Source organism: Marmota flaviventris, chromosome 17, assembly GCF_047511675.1.
Source record: "Marmota flaviventris isolate mMarFla1 chromosome 17, mMarFla1.hap1, whole genome shotgun sequence".
Lineage (NCBI taxonomy): Eukaryota > Metazoa > Chordata > Mammalia > Rodentia > Sciuridae > Marmota > Marmota flaviventris.
The window spans coordinates 13800943-13806942 of NC_092514.1; the positions used below are offsets into that span (position 1 = coordinate 13800943).

Sequence of the window (6000 nt, forward strand, 5' to 3'; positions counted from 1 at the left end):
AATCTCAAGCAGTCTCCTCTTTGCTTAACTACAAAACTTTAGAATCCAGGTTCTTCTCCCCAGGCATGAACACCCAACTAAGCATGAAGGAGAGTGGTTGTGCATTTTGTCCTGTTCCACTCCAGGGATGCATTCCTTCTTGGGATTCATGTTAATTATATGCTTCAAGCATAGTTTAACACTAATATAAAAATGAGATTAATTGTAAGACAATAGGTATAAATCATCATTTACCTTTTAATCATGTTTTATCTTTTTACCCCATCCCTCGTTCCTCCTATTCACCCTCTATGCCTGGAACATAGTAGGTTCTTTACCAGTTAGTGATAACACCTTTCATAGAATTATGAGGTTAGGAAGATAGGAATTAAGAATTTGATAGAATTTAGCAAATGTTGACTCAGTCAGGGAGAGAAAATTAAATCCTAATTTGTACGTATTGTGGAAGTCCCAATGACTTTGTCTCTGAGGGTGGGTAGAGGGAGAGAATGGCAAGAACCAAAAGCTTGCTAAGAAGTCTAGCACCACCTGGGTGCCTTGGTCAAGTTGTTTAATATCCCTATGCTTCAGACACTTCAACTTGGGGGAACAATAGCACCTATATCACAAGGTTGTTTTCATTAGATTAAGTTATTTAGTTTATGGAAAACTCTTAGACCATTCCTTGGTATATAATAATCATTATCTAAGTATTAATTGTAATTATTAAGGTGATGGCAATCTGGGAACTATCATCTTTTAAAACCAAAGAAATGCAGGTTGGGCACAGTGGCACATGCCTGTAATCCCAGTGACTTGGGAAGCTGAGGCAGGAGGATCACAAGTTTGTGGCCAGCATCAGAAAATTAGCAAGGCTATAAGCAATTCAGCTTGTCTGAAAATTAAAAATATAAAGGACTGGTGAGTGCGCTCAAGCGGTAGCACGCTCGCCTGGCATGCACACGGCCTGGGTTCGATCCTCAGCACCACTTACAAACAAAGATGTTGTGTCCGCCGAAAAACTAAAAAATAAATATTAAAAAATTCTCTCTCTCTCTCTCTCTTAAAAAAAAAAGAAATATATATATATGAAGGACTGGTGATGTAGTTCAGTGGTAAAGCACTCTAGGTTCAATCCCTAATGCAAACAGAGAAAAAAGAAAAGAATAAATGCAAGAAATATGAAGAGACAGTGGACAGTGATATTGCAGACTGCAAACATTTGGCCATTTAAAAAATACATTTTTAGTGAATAAGGATGACTAAAACCAATAATTACTAATGTTGATTTTTCCTTTGTAATAAGTATTTTGCTAAAGATCTTTACATGTAAGAGTCCCTTCAATACTATGAGGTAGGCAGTATTTTGTCCACATTTTACAATTAACAAACCGAGCAAAGGAACCTGACTCAGCTAATAACTGATGGAGTCAGTATCTTGAATCTGATCCCTGTGCTTTATTTTGGTGCTATGGTAAATCACACTACTATTTACTTACTGTATTGCCTGGAATGAAACAGGAAGTTGGGTGAAAGGAAGTTAACATTTCAGGTAATTCTGTGTATACTATAAAATTTGAATCATTGACATTTGTAATTCTGAAACAGTAGCTGAGACTAATTTAGAAAGAAAATTTTTCCATAATTTTTCAGAAGTATTGTCTTTTCTGGTCCTACTGGTCAACAATGACCTTTTCCCTAAGAGCACACTTCTGCCTGTGTAATGTAATTGATACCATTTGCTTTATGTTTAACCTTTGAAATGTACTACATCAACTGGGCTTCATCCAGAGAAGCAGAACCACTGGGAACATTTTCATATAAGTTCATTACAGGGAACTGGCTTACACTGTTGTAGGAGCTGGGTAACAAATCTCTCATTGTTGCTGGGTCTGATGCTAGAGTTTTCAGTCCAGAAGGTAAGCCAGCAGGAAGGGAAGATGGATATAAAGTGGAAGAGATCAAAAACAGGGTACAAGCCCCACATATAAGCTGGGACCCTATGAAGACAGATGGAAACTCCTGTTAGTTTCTACTGTCTTTGATCCTAGGGACAGACAAGTATCCTGCAGAAGCCAAAACCTTCATCAAAGAGCTCACCACACACTCCTGACCCATGAGTCAGAGACACCAGTAGAGGAACCAAGGAAAGATAGAGCAGCTGGTACTTAATGCCCATGAGAAGATTTAGCAGTTCAGCCACAGAGAGTGTGTCTTCCTGTGGATTTTGCCTACTTCTTGTGAGGCCTGATTCATAGGTGTTTAGATTTTTCTAATGGTTTGTTTGTTTTCACTATTGTGAGTATATTTTTCATTAAAATTTTAACTGGTAATTGATGAAATACAAGAAAGCTGTGGAGTTTATAGAAGTGGACTTCATAGCTTAACAAGTTTTCGAAACCTCTAATTCATTCTAATAACTTTTTAGCTTTTCTGCATTTTCTAGGTAGGTGACCTCATCATATGCAAATAATGGTACTTTTTCTTATTTTCCTCCCACATTTTCACCCCTCATATCTTTGTTTTATTGTGTTGGATATGTTGAAGAGTAAGAGTCCTCGTGGTCTGCTATGTATTTCCAGAGTTACCATAGCTTTGCTATGTTGCCATTTATCCTGGCACTTAACACCATGAGCTCCCATCTGGTGGGGTGTTTACTTTATGGAGAAAGCAATTTTCAGGGATTCATCATAGAGCAAATATGGCAGCTACCAGAAACTTAAGGCACTGAGAAAGGGAAAAAGGCCTAATTGTCCCAACTCCTCCAAATAAAACCTTGAAATTATTTGTCCTAGTCATTTCTGCCAGAACCTCCTGCACTCTTATTTAACTCTGGAATTTTGTTAGGAATGCTATAATAGTAGCCTTCTATTTAGGGATTTGGGCTATGATTTTTTTTTCCTCCAGTAGTTTTCTGATTCCTTCAGCTTTTTATCATCTAGGAATTCTGACTCACTATCATTTATTTCAGTGGGATTTAGAGGAGAAGGAAGAGTGATATAAGGGAGTCCATCTGCATTTTTATTTAATCTCTTGCACCTTTCAAAACACATTGTTTTTTATCTATATTTGAGTTATAAGATGAAGCCAAAGCTTCCACTAATTTTCCACCTCCCTTCCAGTTCTTTACCAAATGGAACAGTTGTTCATCTGAAATAGGTTGGATTCCAGGACACTGGTAAAGCCATGTTTATTAGTGGGCAAGTTACTATATAGTTATCCTTACAGAGAGCTTCTAAATGTAAGATGAAGACAACCAACAACCTGATATAAAAATGGGCAAAGGGCATGACCAGATTATGCAAAAAGAACTCAAATGGCCCTTGAACATACAAAATGGTGCTCAACCTTTCTCCTAATAAGAGACATGCAAATTAAAAGTACACAAATGCTGCTTCTTACCTATCAGCTAGGCAAAAATACAGAAGTTTCCCAGTATATTCTGTGATCAATGTCATGATGATATAGGGAACATTATCTATTGCTACTGGAGTGTAAAAATGGTGTGATCCCTTTGGAGAGTAATTGGGCAATAGTTTGTCAAATTCACAAATTCAGTTTGACCCAGCAAGTCCTCTTATATGAACCGTATCCCACAAATAACACAATCAATAAATGGGCAAAAGAACTAAACAGACCCTCTCAAAAGAAGAAATATGAGTGAGCAACAAATACATGAAAAAATGTTCAACATCTCTAGCAATTAGAGAAATGAAAATTACTGAGATTCCATCTCATACCAGTGAGAATGGCAATTATTAAGAATACAAGTAACAACAGATGTTGGCGAGGATTTGGGGGAAAGGAAACACTCGTACGTGGCTGGTCAGACTGCAATGTGGTGCAACCACTCTGGAAAGCAATATGGAGATTCCTCAAAAAACTGGGAATGGAACCACCATTTGACCCAGTCATCCCATTCAGCATATATCCAAAATTTAAAATCAGCATACTACAGTGACGCAGCCACATCAGTGTTTACAGCAACACAATTCACAATAGCTAAGCTATGGAACCAGACTAGATGCCCATCAACAGATGAATGGATAAAGAAAATGTGCTCTATTTTGGAATGGAATGGAATGGAATATTACTCAGCCTTTAAGAAGAATGACATTTATCAGTAAATGGAAGGATCTGGAGAATATCGTGCTAAGTGAAGTATCTCTGAGTTATATGATTAAATGAAAAAAAAAGGCAAACAGTGCATGATATGTGCTATGCTGTGTTTGTATAAGAAATGAAAGAAATAGGGCTAGGGATGTGGCTCAGAGCACTCGCCTAGCACATATGAGGCACTGGGTTCAATCCTCCACACCATATAAAAATAAATAAAGGTACTATGTCCATCTACAACTAAAAAATTTTTTAAAAATGAAAGAAATAACAATGTTCTTGGTTTTGCTTAGAGAAAAACTGAAAAGCTACAGAAAAGACTGAGTTTCCTATGGATAACTAGGTTGGTGGTGAAAGGTGGAGTGCTATTTGGTGACAAGAGTGTTTAACTTTTCATATTGAATTGACTTTTAAAATTAGAATATAAAACATTATTTCTGTGATCATTGTTCCTACAAATCAGTTTATACCCAGAAGAAAAACACCTAATTTTGCTGATTGTATTCATTTTAAAGTCAGGACTTGAAACCCCAAGTGGGCCCTTGTTGTTGCCTGGGAATCACAATCTATTTCCCAGGCAATCACACTCCCTCTCTCCTCTCTCCTCAAACCTCCTCCATACCTCAGGGTCCTGATCATACCCTCAACTGATAGCCTTGTTTCCTACTTCCCTGAGAAAAATGGTAACTCCCACAGATTCCCAGTCACTCATTACCACCCTCCTTGTCTCCAGAGATAGCAAGTGTGACTGGATCAACCCACCTCATTCTTTCTAGCCTCCTTTTTTTTTTTTTTTTTTTTGGATTGTTACCTGTGAATGCATCCAGAAACAATCTGTTCTGGTTTTTGCATATTATTGCTCTCTAAATGGAGGCATTCTCTATTTATCAATTTGTTCCTGATTTTTTTTTTCTCTTTCCAAAGTTTTCATTGGTACATTATCACTGTACATAATGATAATGGCGTTTGTTGTTACACATTCATACATGCACATGATATAACAATATAATTTGGCCAATGTCACACCCTAGCACATCCCCTTCCTCTCCCTGGTTCCTCTACTGATCTTCCTTTGATTTTCATTATGTTATTACTTTGTATTGTTTTGTTTTGAGGCAGCTTCTCTCTGTGCTACCCAGGCTGACTTCAACTCTGGATCCTCTTGCCTCAGCCTCCTGAAGAGCTGGAATGACAGGTATGAGCTACCACACCTGGATGTTCCTTCCTTCTTTATGTCTGCTTTATTTTGGTAAAATGTATCCACCTTACTGCATGTTGCTGTGACTCATTCATTTCCACTTTTAGTTATTGCTATAATTCAGACCTTGAATGTCCCTAAAGATCCATGTGTTGAAGATTTGGTCTCCAACCCATGGCACTATTGGAAGGCAATGGAATCTTTAGGAATATGGACTGGTAGAAAGAAATTAGCTCATTAGGGACATTCCCTTGAAGGAGGTAGATATTGGAACCCCAGTATTTTCCTGTCTCTCTCTCTGCTTCCCAGCTGTCCTGAGGTTAGCAGTTTCCTCTGCCATGCACTCCCACTACAGGCCCCAAAGCCTGGTCGCCAACTGATCATGGACGGAAATGTCTGAAACTGAACGCCAGAATAAGCCTTTCCTCTTTTTCATTTGATGATCAGCTATTTGTTATGGCCATGCAAAGAGAATAATACAGTTTTTATCTCAATGAGTACATACACTACACCATGATCTACTGTAATATATAGACAAGCATTGGGGTTATTTCCACCTGGGGCTATTATAATGTTGCAATGAATATTCGTGGATATACTCCATGGCATATGTGTGCACAATTTTCTCTAGCGTCTATAAGTCATAGTTGAACTAACAAATTATGGACTTTACTTATCTTCAATTTTATTACCTGATATGAAACTGT

At 37.8% G+C, this 6000-nt stretch overlaps 1 long non-coding RNA gene across 1 annotated transcript in view; it reads left to right on the plus strand.

Annotated features, from left to right (window-relative positions):
• Nucleotides 1-5658, plus strand: part of LOC139702523 (uncharacterized) — a 28799-nt gene extending 23141 nt beyond the window's left edge. Inside the window, exons 2-3 of the long non-coding RNA XR_011705132.1 lie at nt 5215-5290; nt 5603-5658. This is a non-coding gene — a long non-coding RNA (uncharacterized lncRNA). The remainder of the gene's footprint in view (nt 1-5214; nt 5291-5602) is intronic.
• The last annotated feature ends 342 nt before the right edge of the window (nt 5659-6000 follow it).